At 40.8% G+C, this 15,259-nt stretch overlaps 1 long non-coding RNA gene across 1 annotated transcript in view; it reads left to right on the forward strand.

Annotated features, from left to right (window-relative positions):
• The window catches only part of LOC138584560 (uncharacterized), a 31,314-nt gene that overhangs the window by 14,274 nt on the left and 1,781 nt on the right, over positions 1–15,259 (forward strand). The gene's annotated exons all lie outside the window — the stretch shown is intronic.

The raw sequence follows: 15,259 nt of genomic DNA on the forward strand, positions 1-15,259 counted from the left end.
ATAATTTCACTGTTTGCCTTGCCAAGCAAACTTCTTGCTTATTATCCTATAGTTCCAAATCAGGTCAAGGTCACTCTCTCGCTGCCTGTTGGTTCAGTCAGGGCTGCTTTTCCACTGACCATTAAAAGGTCGACAGAGTGAGGAAGCAGTTAGTCGACTTCCCGTCCTGGAAACTCACATGACTCAGCTGGAACTGAAGCTATTTAAGGGCCACTCTGTTATTTTTGGCCCTTTATTGTCAATAAGTAACACTAACAAGCAACCTAAGGAAGACTCGGGGAGAAATGTGGCAAAGGTTTGATTTCTGCTGAAGATAAAAAAAAAAGAGAGAGGTCAAACTGTCACATATTTTTCATAAGAAGATCCAACAAAGACGGAGGTTTGTATTTAACTGGTGATTCTTGTGTCGTTCGTATTTAACAAGAAGGGACAGGAGAAAGTTTTTAGTTGTTGAATCCTGACCACAACATTTTAGCCCCCAGTTACGGCCGTATGACACATCCGACTCATCCAATACGGCAGCTATGTGGGAGGCCCAACTTGTCCCTTTAAGCATCTTCTCCTCCAGCTTCATGCTTTGCTGTGGCGTTGATGAAGCAGTATGTAGAGCATGAAGATCTGCTTGAGGCCAGGGGGCGTTCCCTGAAGAAGGTCACAGTGCTACATTAGTACCATGTGTAAGTTTCATAATGTAAATTAGTTTCTTATTGTATCCGAGTAACCTAACTGGCGTACTTATAGAACTCTGATCTCAAACCATGATCATCTTCCTCTACCTAAGAGGATTTTGTCCCTTAATAACAAAGTAGATTTGGTGCTTTAACACAACCGAACTGGAACCGATTAACATTAACATAATCATGTGTTAGTTGCCTGAAACTCTGTCAAATGTCTGTCTAAATGTTGCTTATGTGTAGTTGCAAATGTCTAATGAGCCCTGCAAGTGCCAAACTGACATGGGAGCGGTACCTAGATCGTCATATTGTGAAGCGTAGGGTCGCTAACCAGGCTGAGAGTGAGAATGCGTTTTCCATTACATGGTGGTGGCACTTAATGTAGGGAGGGTCAAGTCGTGCAAACTACCTGCTTCACAAAAAGACACATTCACTTCACTACAGACCTACGCCTGCAGTTTGAATCCTAAACCAAACCTGTAGTCTTGTAGAAGGCACGCCTCACGGAACACAGCACATGCCAATGCCGTGAAAAATGATCACTTCAGCTTTATCTGGGCAAACACACTGTTTGGTAAGTACTTGCTTGTGACACTCGATATGCCAATATGCAGTGAAACCAATGACTGTATATAAAGACGGACAGCGCATCTCTATCGCCTGTCATTGTACAGTAAAGCCAAAATACCCCCAAAGGCGGGAGCAGCCATCTTGCGCATTTGTATCCAGAGTTTGGGCAGTAGATGAGCCACAGTATTAACGTCCCGCCCCTTCCTCTACCCAAAACACACATTTAACTTATTGATAAAACATCAAAGATCCCTCAGGTGGGCTCAGTCTGCAGCAGAACAGCTTCTTGTGTCGGTCTGAAGCAGATATTCACACTTATGGAAAGTTCAATGACTGTAGTGTTAGTGTTAGTTACGTCTCCTGTTGCCGTTCCTCCTCTACTCTGCTACTCGGGGGACAGAACGCTGCAGGAGCCCCATTTGTCACCAGAGCTGTCAATCAAATAACTAATTAAAAGTAAACTTGTGAGAAAAATGAACACTTGGACATAAATCAGCATGATAAGAACTAACTATAATGACAGAAACCATGTTTGAGAAAAATGTATTTGACGTGTATTTTGATTTTATAGTTTGACTCATGTCCCACCTGTTAACATGGAGGAGGCGGGCTTTATGACCTATACTGCAGCCAGTCAGCAGGGGGCGATAGAGAGGGTTTGGCTTCACTTTGAGGGAGCTGTCATGTCATTCAAACATTTCTCTTACCTTTCTCTTTTCTCCAATTAGAATTCGATCCATGCTCTTCAATTTTTCCAATCTTAACACTCGTGATTCCAGAGTGCAGCAAAATAAACCTGAAACGCACGATGTTCAGGTTGGTCATTAAAGATATTTGTTGCTACAGTTTTGCTTCTTTTCATTTTGTAGTCTTTGATAATTCTCCAATTATAATTTAATCTCATCAGGTCTCTAAATATCCCTCAGTGGAACAATGAGCTCTCTTTGGTTGACGTGGATATGCCTGAACGGAATTTGAAAACAAGTCCAAAGTGAAGATTATAACCTGCTGTAAATTACAAACCGACTTTAGGATCAGAACACTCCTCTATTTTCCCCTGTACTAAACGACATTGCTCTTTATAGCACATGTAAAGTGTCCGTTATATACCCACAAGTTACTGAGAACAAATTTCTACTTATTATTCCAGATGCATTACTTTTCTTTCTTTCTTTGCCTCTGCGTGTTTTATGGCCCAAAATGTCAGACAAATAAGACTTTTATTTACCCTCACACTAAAGATATCACTTACAAAATGCAAACATAAATCCTGACTTCATCGACTGTACTGTTTCCCAGAGCCGTGACCCACTCTCAGCACAGCGGCCTTTTAAGCCCGCGCACAAACAGAATGAAATTCAATTTCCCGGCCAGCTGAGGAGCACAGCCTGAGCATGTCAGGCCGTGTGGCAGCATGCAGGCCGCTCAGAGGACGTCTGCGGCTGTTGGTCTGTCCATTCAGCAAATCCTGCCCTACTGGAACTGTTCCCCTTCCTCTCTCTTTTTCCCATCACACACAAACACAGACACACAGAGAGTCCTTCGGGAGCTTGGCAGACGTCCTACTCAGTTAAGTAGAGGCAATAAGCAAACTGTCGGCCACACAGCGCCGCTCTCAAGGAATGCCATGGCAACCTTGTTTTTCTTGCAAATAATCCTCCGCTCTCACTCTTATCCCTGAAAGTTCTTCCTTTATTGGCGAAATCTCCTCTAAACACACAACAAACTTGTTCATAACATTAAGAGATAAAGCTCTAGTGTCTGAGAATGTTTTAATTAGTTTCCAGTTCTGGGTTTCATTCAATCTGATAATCCTGCCTCTGTGCTCGCACCTGCTTAGCAGCCGTGAGTCACCGTATTCAATTTGCATCCCCCCTTTGAAGTATTTAACAAATTACATAATTGCATAAATGCATCAATATAATTTTAGTTATGCAACTTACACATGCAGCACCTTGTGGGATTAATCATTTAATCACTCTCTGACTTCATTTTTCTTCCATCATTTTCACATTAGGATTAATAGAACAAGAGCTCTCTCCTTCACCTGTTCCATCAGCTAAGCTAGATTTCAGTCTTATTACAGATCCTATCATTTAATGTGGCCTGCAAATGACTCCAGCCACGGCACAGCCTTAAGGTAGCTACCTCCCATTTAAATTATTCTGCGGTAGGGATTATAAAAGCGATACACATTTTGGGACGCAGAGTCTCCGAGTTCACGGGAAGCTAATTAGGAAAAGTAACAATTTAATAGACGCTTCTAATTTGGCACCACTGGCTCTGCAGATGACGACTCAGTTTAGTCCACTCACACACACGAGAAATCTGTAGCATCACCTGCGAGGTAAGAGAGATGATGGTGGAGCGAGGTTTTGTTCCGTCAGTCAAGGCGAGATATAATACACCCAAAACTTTCTGTTTGCAGAGAGTGATTGTCTTCCCCTCCTTTTACACCCATCGTGCCTCATTCCTCCTCCATCTCTTTATCAGTCTCTGGCTTTCTTGCTGCTTGCATCCCTCCGTCTTCCTTCCACTCTCTCGCTCTTCCTGTCTTTCTGTGTGTGGATGCCAGCTGGTTCAGTGCTGCTGCAGTGTGCCACGCCTGCCAAACATCCAGGCTAAAAAGACGAACCCGTGTAGAGTCACCGCTTCTCTCTCGCTCCTCATTTTTCTTCTCCCTGCAGCTGCAGTACAGTAGCTCCCCCATCAAGAAATTATCAGTGACTCCACGGCCTCGCCCTGCCGTTAAATGACATGCACAAACATACCAGGAACAAAGATTTAAATGAGAAGACATGTAATAAGCAGGTTACGAGTTATGATAAATTACATTAGGAGACCAGGTCAATGGTTCATAATGAAGATATAATTGTCTCATAAATGTATGTACAACAATGATTAACACAAGGTTAAGGTTGAGATGATCTCTATTTACATATTTTATTTGTAGAATCTGTAAGCAGAGACATGGATTTCCGGGAAGGCAAGTGTTCTGGTTTCCGCTTGAACTATGCTTGTAGTCCGAGTAGTATTGAGCAATCAGCAGGCTGCGGCATATGCAGGAAAAACAGTCCGTGAGGAGAGCAAAAGCAGGCGGGACATAATCTGCTGTAACCTCAGATCAGCATTCTAACAGCTAACAATCTCTTCTAGATCTAAAATTTAACTTGAAACTTCCCTTGAAGCTGTGTCGCGAAAGCCGTTCAGCATTCAGATTTCCCGACTCCCCCAAATGCATCAGATCAATCCGACCTCCGTTCAACAAACGAGCATTTTAAAAGTTTTCTTCTCCTCTTGAGGACAGACATGACAAATCTGCATCATGATGTTGAAATTTCGGCAAATCTAAGACCCGTTAATAACAAGTCAGTCACAAAAACACGGTTTCTCTTTCTGTCACAATGCAGTGCGCGGAAAAGGAAGTCTTGACGGGAAGTCGTTAACCTTCACCGATGTCCCCAGAGGCTATATCGTCTATAGCTGATGGGATCCGAGACTGAGGTTGAGAAAGAGTCACATGTTTAGGCACCAAAACTAAAGATCCTGTTTTGGGTTTAAAGTACCATTGTACGTTTCGTAACTCATATTCCTAATGTATGTACGTTTCGCTGTGTCAATTTCACATAGGTCCACACTGACTTTGTTGTCACACAGGAAGTCAGGTTTAAAGATTTAAACAAAAAGGCAGGTGCAGACATCGGTTGCTTTATTAAATAAAACAAATGCGCTCACTTAAAGAGTCCACGTTTCAAAATCCAACAAGATATTCAACTTATAGACCAACAACAGGTGAAACACACAGAAGGAGCCACGAAGAAAATCCACACGAGGAACACTGGGAACAAGGTTTCACAACGAAAGACGACAATGAACTAGCAATGGTAGGAACGCAGAGACTCTCATAATCAGGGACAGGTGAGACTAATCAGTACAGGTGAAAACAATAAGGGCAGGGCACGCAATCTGAAAGGTGGGAAAACACACAAAGGCAGGAAGTAAAACAGACATGACACACATGGGGCCAGAACTAAATAAAACAAGAGACACGTAAACCAAACTCAGGACTGTGATGGTAATAAAACAGGAAATGAAGACTCTGAACACGGAATAAATTAAATACATAACTAAACAACCACATTTATAACAAAACAGGGATCATACGTGACACAGGGAGCTAACAATAAGCTTGTGAACAGCATCGAGAAATTACGTTTGATGGGCACCTACGGCTTCATATTCTGAAGCACAGGGTCACGGCCCCATCTGCCGTATTTAAAGAGGTACGAGTGAGAATGGACTGAATGTAGAGGATAGAAAAATATACAGTATATAGCCTTCAAGAGCAATATTCCAAATTCAAGAAGCTGAAATTTGCACTTAAATATAAGTTCATTGGTAAAACATCCTAGCACACTATGTGCGTATGAACTTTACATCACATCTCTTTTGTAATTTTATTGGGCATTTTTATGTCCCATATTTCATATCCTGTTTTTACCTAGCCTACATTGTGCTTTGTTTTGTCTAAATGTGCTCTTTTAAGTCTTATGACGGTCATGTGACGGTATCATACTTGGAGATGTAAATGCAAATTATTATTATCTAATTAGTATTTACTGAAAAAAATAACACTGCATTGTTGAATTAAAGCACGAAACTAAAATATCTAAATCAAAACTACGATCTCTCCCAGACGGGAACCAAAGGATCAGGGCACAAGCTTCAGCATCCACTGTTTAAGTCCTGCAATTTATACAACACATTATAATTATTTAAGCCGTTATGTTTTCTCCAGAATTTTTCGCAAAACCATTTTATATAAATACAATTCTTAGGAGGCGGGAGGAGAGCAGAAATATCATTATGGATTGATTTTAAACAAGGCTCAGTAGCTTCCTCAGACAGCGGGTCGCAGTAGGTTTGATCAAACATCACTCAGAGAGAAGCAAGTTTTGCATTTGTTGATGGACTTTCTGGCAGCAGGGTGGTGTTTGGAGGATTGGATTAAAATTAAGTACAGTGTGAGCTCATGGTGATGAAGGAACATGATGAAACGTTCATTGTTGGTTTGTGCCTTTTAACGGCATTTAGTGACATTAAGAAAAAGTCAGAATACCATCTTTAAGGCAAAGTTTTGTGTGTGCGTACGTGAATCTACAGTTCTTTAGCTCGTGTGTTCTTCCTCTGAGCCTCGGAGACGGTGATAGCAGCCCATGCAGAGCGACAGACACAGACCAGTGGCTTCTTCTAATGAGCAGACTGTTGTTGGTCTGCCGTGGGGACCCTGCTTCAGGCTGGCACACTCTACAAGATTTTGTGAACTAATTAAGCACTAAAAGTTGCCGTCTTAGATGAGAAAGTAGAGATATATAGTAAACTGAAAGAAAACTACTGGGTGGAAAAAAATAAAGTATTTCATCCCTTTCTTTTATTTGCTTCTGCGTACAGGCTGGTTAGAGACAAAGCTGCTGATTCCTCCTCCTTCTCTGTCACTGTCCTCATGGACCTGAGGATACTGTCATCTCCACTTTAAGAAGTAAATGTGGATCATTCGCATGCTGGTTTACAGTAATACAGTCTTTAGACACAGCCAGAGAATGACCATGTCTTTTGCTCAAAGTTTCAAAGTGAGAAAGCAAGGGCTGCAACTGAGCAATACTTTCAGTATCAGTAGAGAGCTGGTTATTTTCTCGTTTAATCAGTTCATCATTTAGACCTTAAAAATTTTAAAAGTTACGTTTACAGAGAAATTCAAAAGAGAAAATCATCCAACACTTACAGACAGAGTGTGTGTCTGTTAACAAACCGGTTTCCAATAATTTGACAATCACTCGTCTATAACGTTAATCAGCGAATCATTTCAGACATGCAGTCACTTGGTTCTTGCGCTACTTTGCCCTCATTCTGCAAATATCTTAAATAATTTACAGTCATTCTTAACAATTCCAGTTCCTGACTCTAGTTGGAGTTTTAATGATCACCATGGATCTGTTGTCGTACAAACTTATAGTCATGAATATTATCTGTATCACACATTATCTGCTGTATATGGAAGATCATTCCACCTCTGCTGTTCAGCCACATTCTTGCTCAGTGGTCTACCTGGTTCTATTTTATTAAGTTACAAATACGCATTAAACATTATGAATATTGGTTTAAGTTTTTAGAGAGGTCATATATTCCAGGACTTCTTTACTGCATTTACTCACCATTTTATTTTTGCTAAATGACTGTAATCTGGATGAAGTTCAACATCAGAAGAAGTAATCTGACTTTGACAAAAGACCACTGTGACAGTTATTCTGTAAAGCTTCAATCTAAAGGATTTTACTTAAAGCTCCTGTGAGGAACTTTCTGTTTGTGTTGATTTTGGCGCCCCCTGTGGACAAAGCCGTACCTCTTATCTCTTTGCTGGTTTTGTCCTGTACATGCTTCAGGCATTAAAAATAACAATATAGAAATAATCAATCTTGTCGCTGATGGTCTGGTTTGCTTTTGTAGCTCATATAGAGTCATTAATTTCAGTCTGTTTCATAACCAGTGAAAAACTCCTCTTTAAGCTTTAATGATGCATCATCTATAAGTAGCACATAGTACAAAATGATTATTTGAAGTTTAATGTAAAGTCTATATCAGCAAAGGAACACATAACTACAGCTGCAAAGGAAAGGATCAGTGCATTTAAACATGATGTATGAGTCACTCAAGTTTCTTAAAATGATTTACATACACAGATCCTGTTAGTTCATGCCTGTTAGGTGCAGATTTTACATTTTCCAGGTTAAAGAACCTGTAAGAATCGACCTCCTTCCATCTCTAAATCAGCATATAGCTCTGACTTTACGCTGACCGCTGCTTTAACGGCACCGCTCCTTTCAAACCAGCAGAGTCTTTTTCCTCCTCGCTCCGGGAATGCACAGAGATGTTGGATTGGCAGGCCAGGCTGCTGTCAGCATCATCTCTGTCACCTGTCCTGCTCAGCAGCCAGCTGCTCCTCCTGTGATAAGACTCCAGTTTATTCTGGGGCTGAAAATCCTCGACTCAATCTGGCTGTCCACCGATCGCTCAGCAGCCCATATTCCTCGCTGTCAGTCAGGGCCGAGGCTGAACCAGCTTGTTTGTAAACCTTTTTTTGCGGTTTTTAATTTAATTTTTCGCACAGGGGCTGTGAAATAGCTTCAATTTTACTTCTCTGATTCTGTTTCAGTTTGCTCGAGTTAAAGGATGAGCAGCATGTGAGGCAGAAATGAAAACTAAAACCTTAAAACATCTGCGCAAGCATTGAAGAGAACTTAAATATGGTGGCAAACTTCAATGAAAAGAAGCCATGATTCTATACAGCATACATTTAATTTATATATTTATTAATAAGAATGAGACTTAATGAATGAGTTGACTGAATGCAGCATCCCTATCGCTCTCCTCAGTGTCAGCCACCTTCATCTCCTCATTTTCCTCCTCCTCCTTACAGAGTGAATGATGTTAAATCAATGATGCCGATGTCAGGCGCCGTCTGAATGACTGATCTAAATAAAATAGGCCAGGCTCCATTAGGAAACAAAAAGCTTGCTTTTATCCGGCAGCAGGCGGACTCTATTCCTCTGCCGTCTCTTTCTGTCCCACCCCCTGTGTGTAGTGCAGAGTAAGCACAGCTGTCTGAAAGCAGCGTGAAGGATGGACGGCTCCAAAGGGGGGGGTAGGGGAGGGGGGACCAGCACCCGAGGGAGCACTGTGTTAACTGGGTGTGGCGTGGCCTGTTTTTTGGCTGCACTGAGAGAAGCTGGGGCCAAGCTGCAGCGCTGCCACTGAGCATCTGGCTGTTTGCCATGAAGTCAAAACCCCAGCGAAAACAACTGAGCCAGCTACACTGATTTCTCCCACTGTTTATTTTTACTACACAGTCTGCAGTGTCCGAGCTAAAAGGTTCCACAGGTGAAGGATCGTTTCAACTCAGTTAAGCAGGGCTGGAGGAAATCTTTAGATCTTTAACAGCAACAACCTTTACATGAAATGACTCCACATTCATCACACTTCAGTAAAGGTCCTGAAGAATTAGCAGCAAAATGCTCTGAAATAATGAACAGGACAGATATTAAGCTGTGTTCAGACCAGAAGCAAAGCCTAAATATGTTAATCCTGCTATCAGAAATTGTTGCTGGTGTCGTAAAGCAAGGCTAAGTGTAGTAAAGTGTCATGTTGGCACCTGTTGGCACATGCTCCATAGATGAGGCATTCGAGCAAGCAGGGAGCATATTTTCTGACCATTGCCAAAACAATAACAGTCATCTTTTAGTCCTTCTTTGTTATAAATCGAAAGTCAGGAGAAAAGTTAAATTTTGTAACTGTCGACTTTTGTTCATTAAAACGTATTTTATTTTACATCTGTTTCTTTCGTCTATTGGATCACGAGGACGTTTGGAGAGCACGTGTCAGAAACCTTACGTCCTGCAAAAGTGGCAAAGACGTTTTTTATTTCAAGATGCCACTACAAGGATGATGAAATAAATTATTGCTAATATGCAGGTTTCTTCATTATCTTCTTCTTAATTAACTCCTTATAATCCGGTCCTGGATTTTGACAGGAGTCAAACTAGCTCTTAAACAAAGCTGTGTGGTGTGTAGCAGGTTAAATATGCTATGCAAACAGAACTGTATAAAGTTGGTCATATGCACAATTCATTTCATTCTGACTTTCAGCTGCTGTCTGAGCTTCTAATTATTTGTGAAAGTCACAGAAGACACAGAGGACACAGTGCGTGAAGCTAATATTACAACGGTTTAGAAGTATTGCATCAAATAGGCACAAGTGCACAAAATGTTGTAGTGTTTTCACCTGAATGACAAGACTGAACATATTAAACTGAAAGGTGTTTAGATGCACTGCTACGAAACAAAGAACAGATCAATATCTGGATTGGCTGCAGATTTTTGGCATATAATGCAAATATTGCAACATACATAAATATGAACAATCCGTTTTTTAACGTCTCCTTCCACATTCAGACAAAATGATTGAATGCCAGATTTGGATCAAGATATATAGCACGGTATATATACATGCTTCTAACTGCAAAAGACACACATATATGATTTATTTATTCGGTATGTGGTCCTTTTGCAGGGAACTTATTAGATAAGCATCATCTCCCCTCGAGAAAACATAATTCTTCAGATTCGCTGCTCCCAGCATTTTAATGCCTCTCATTGATTTTCAAACAAAAACATTTTGTTAACATGATTCTTAAAATGTGAGATTATGTCGTCGTCAGCTTTTTGTACAATATTACAATATCTGTGCAAGAAAACCGCTGTGGTTAAAGATTTGAGAATTGTTACTGTTTAAGCAACTAAAAGAGCAAAAACAACGCTAAGCTTAAAGAAAGACTGTTTAGTACAGCTGAGATAATATAGTTGGATCAAGGAAGTCCAATAATCTATTCATAAATCAAACATTTACCAGATGACACAACACTGGACAACAATTTATAACATAATAGCATAAAAACATATATCATATTAAGAGTTTTGCAAAGTCAGACACAAAGTGTGACACAGAAGACCTAATCCAGACATCCTGCCTGAGTCACAAGTGCAGCGTGTTCAGGCTGCTGAGAGATTTGTAGACCAGGAAGAAAATCTTAAGATCACCGCAGCTCAGGAGTTAATGTGGTCGGATATTTTCAGATGGATGAGCGGTGAGACAGGCCAGGCAGAGAGTCCTTACTGCTGCTGATGGAGGCATTCAGTCAGACTTCTTACAGACACCACTACTACCTGAAATAAGCGTTATGTGCATGCTTTGCCTTAATATAAATAATACAGATCTTTGCAGATTTCGTTTGGGCACCAGAAGACAAGGTCAAACTTTACTGACCAAAAGAAACAAATTCCTGACTTGTTGGAGCATCAAACACAATAAAAAACTATGAAAGCCTTTAAATAATCCATGGCCTAAAAGCCTCGAGCTCAAATCCTTCACTGCCTTCACCTCTTACAAACTGGGATGCACTTCTTCACGTAACTCACTTTAACTGAGGCTCACTGTCTAATACACACACACAGACACACACACAGACACACACACACACACACACACACACACACACACACACACACACACACACACACACACACACACACTGCCTGCTCCAGCTCATAATCCCTCAGGCTACTTGTGATTCTTACTTAAATCTTTGTGTTCTTTGTCTGAGAAAAAACCCTGAACCTTTGGCTCTGAAATGAGCTAAATTGTGAGGCGAGCGGGTGGGTGTGTTTTCTTTTCCCCACATTCTGCTCCTCTTTTCCTCCATCCTCGCTGAAGTGTTTCTATCCATTATGCACAGTGACATTCTTTGTCTGAAGGACACTGGCGTTTGCCAAGGAGCTTCCACTGGGCCGGCCCAGCCATTTAATTGAAACCATAAAAGAACTTTCTTTTGGCACAAAAGCCCTCATGTGGGCTTTGTGGCAATTAGATTGAGCAGAAAGGCCAGCCGACCTGATAAAAAGGGATTAGGAGAAATGTATTGCTGGGATATTATGTTGAGTGTGACACGGCAGCTTGTGGAGGAATTAGTGGAGGCCTGACCCTCCCAGGAATGGTCAGACAGAAGGACAAACCGATGATTAATGGAGCGGTCAAAGGCTTCGCTTAAAACCCAATTTCACATCAAGAGCTGTGGAACATTGTGAACACAGTTCCAAGTGAGCAGCACGAGCGGTACAGTAAACCACCTCACTCACCTATGGCTCAGCGCTCTTAAACAGCTGGGTGGAACTTCATTATATGAGGTTGCCCACTGTGAAGGTGCAGAGTTTACTCAGCCACAGCAGACTCCAGGCAGGAAGTGTGCCTGGACTTCTGTTTCTCTCCAGACAAATCCGAGAAACTGAAATATTTAAGATATTATTTAATATATAAGAGACGGAAAACAACCAACGGTTATCTGTGTTGATCTACGTTAGCTGAGTTAGCATCAGTAGCTAGCTTAGCTAACCCGGCTGCAACAACACCATCTCCTAGCAAGCTTACAACAACTGTGGAGTCTCAGAGTGCTGTTACAGTGAAGCCTCCACTGTGTGTGCAGGCGTTTGTGTCTGGTCCCTTCTTTGTTTACTCTCTCCCTGGTTTACTTCCTGTTTGGTTAAAGTTGATTGTTGAAAATGTTGTTGTCTTTGAATGTCACTTTTTTGCACAAGACAAGACTCCATTAATATCAAACGAGGACTAGAAAAAGACTGAAGACAGCTCAGACTGAGTTGATGAACACTTTACACCAAACAATCAATTCAAAACTCACAACAGCTCCAGCAAACTACCATGATTATTTTCAACAATGGGAAATTGTCTGTAACAGTGAAATGGCTTGACAAGTCTTTGATAAAAAAGGTGCAGCAAACAGACACAGTTAGCGGCTGACCGGGGAACAAAGTGCAGTGTTTAGTAGCTTAAGAGCTTCAGGAGCGGTTAGAGTCATAACAACACATAAAGCACATTTATCAGGCGGGCAGACACACGACATAACAGGAATGAGAGTCTAACTCCCTGTCTGCTGGACGTGTGGTGCATTCCTGTTAAAGCTTTATGAGGTGATGTTGTGTCAGTGTTCATCTTGTTCTGTTTCCCCTGATTGGTCAAAAAAAAAGATGGTCAAATGTCGAGATCCTTGTGCTTTACTGCAACTTCCGATTTCATGCTAATTCTACTTTGTTACATCAAATAATGTAGTTTTAGCAACACTCTACAATAAAGGTACAAATACTATACCGATATAACTAATATTTAACTAATGTGGGATGATTAATGCATGAATAAATGCAGGGTTTGTTATGAGTTCCTGTTGCTCAAGAATAATAAATGATAAATTCACAGCAACTTTATGTGATCAGTTTACACTCAATGGACCAGTTAAGGAATGTTAACTCACAGTTACTTTGTACGTTAATCGGTATGCATCAAGTTAGCTGGATGTCTCTGGCACGTTTGTGACGTCAGATGGTGATGCAGCAGAAAAAAGACAGACAGGAGTATACTCCACTGGCAATGGGAAAAGAGACAATCGGCATCTACAAGGTCTTCCCGGGTCTGAAAAATCTGCGGTGGGAAAGGGGTATTAGTGGTCAACCCACACAGCATTGCCACCTTCAACAGACCCAGGCTCTGTCCATGCGAGCTCCAGGTACTGACAACGCTGACACCACCTACCCTACCACATGGCTTCTAATGGCCCCCACAACTCAAACTTATAGTTAGACAGGCAGCAAGAGGCAGCACATCAACAGGGTTTTCAAGTGAACGCCTCCCTTCACAGGTGTTGTATCGAGTTAGGCCCACGACACCTCAGGGAGGCTCAACAGTTAGCTCCATGCTAGCTCTCACCGCCCATCAAACCCACACGCAGAACTTCTTTGTGCTATCGTATCCTCATGTAGAAAATGCAACTATTAGTGGTGCCAATGTTAAAATGTTTAATTAATAAATAATCTCATCCTGACATAAGGGTAGCTTTTAAAATACCTGATTATTCTAGTTAACTACCAAACAGAATGCAATGTATTAATAATTACCTGGAAATGTACCGGCTGATGCATTTTGAATTCTACATTTATGACTTTTGTTTGTAATTGACTGTCTGAATGCTTTTTCGTGCTTCACATGTGTTATCTTTGATGCAGCAGAAATCACTGTTATCTTTAATTTCACAGGATGACTCGCAGGAATTATTTCATATGACGATTACGCTTGAGGCGATCTGAGCAAACTCAGCCACAGTGCTTCCATTGATCAGTGAACAGATCTGTCATTGACTGTAGTGAAATGTATCTGAAAGTTCATGTTGTGCTGCAGTTGAACTCTTTGTGTTAAACTGAAGTGAAAGAAGATCGTTTTACAGTAAACCCACTTTAACATGACTTGGTTTTGTTTTCACACACAGTCGGCTGCTTCAAGGTGAATTAAGACTCGCTGCTGTGAAACCAGAGTTATTCTGAGCTCCATCACGGCCCCGTCCTCAATACCAAAGCACTTTATAAATAGACAACCAAATAGAGCACTGTTACATCTGAGGCCTGTCTTGTGTTTCACTGAGCAGCCGTCACACTGAGTTTTTGTAAGAGGTTTGCTGAAGATAATCACGTCTGTATTTGTGGTAATAGTGTCTGAGTTACATGTGATTCATGAGGGCCTGCGTGGTTCGAATCCTGCTCATTTTTACACCTAATGTTTGAACACTACATCTACTTGAAAGTTACTTTTCCACCGTTAACCCTTTCAAGCGTGGCCTCCACCACAGTAGACAGATATTTAAAAGTCATTTTTAACCGTATGAGTTGTAGTACCAGGTCCAAACCACCAGGTAGCAGAACTACAAAGATTTATCTCCAGGCTCCTTTTATTAACATCTTTGCATCTCCTTGAAACTCTTTGTTGTTTTGAGGGAAAACTTCCTAAATTCAAAATGGCGGGGCAAAAAGGAGAGAATCAAATTAACCCCAGACACTTTAATCATCTCATTATGAGAATTATTTTTTCAGAACCTGAAGTGCGCATGCACCGACCACACATACAGCCTGTCACAGTTCCTCCTGTTACTCTTATTTTGCATTTAACTTTATTTTTGCATTTAACTTTATTCTGGAAATTATATTTAAATCACCATAGATCCACTTCTCAGCATTTAATCTTTATCTCTTATTTTATTGTATAGATAATGCACATATTTGACATTTTTCTTACTTCTATTTTATTTCTCTGTGCTTTCTCTGATTTTAATAATGTTTTTCTTGTAGATAAAAATAAACATGTCCATGCATTACAGGGCATATTGTCCCCTGGATTGAAATTCTGCATTACTTTGTATGTCAAAATATGGTATAATTTACACTTGAATAGTTGTATTAATAGTTTTATTTGCAATAGTAAAAAGATGTCAGATGTTTAATTTCATTGCTTACAGTCTTTATTGTTTTGCTATTATTATCATTATTATTAGATCTTTACAGCTATTTTAATC

This window comes from Semicossyphus pulcher, unplaced genomic scaffold (assembly GCF_022749685.1).
Source record: "Semicossyphus pulcher isolate SPU_LCO1_2020_fin unplaced genomic scaffold, fSemPul1.0.p SCAF_9, whole genome shotgun sequence".
Taxonomy (NCBI): Eukaryota; Metazoa; Chordata; class Actinopteri; order Labriformes; family Labridae; genus Semicossyphus; species Semicossyphus pulcher.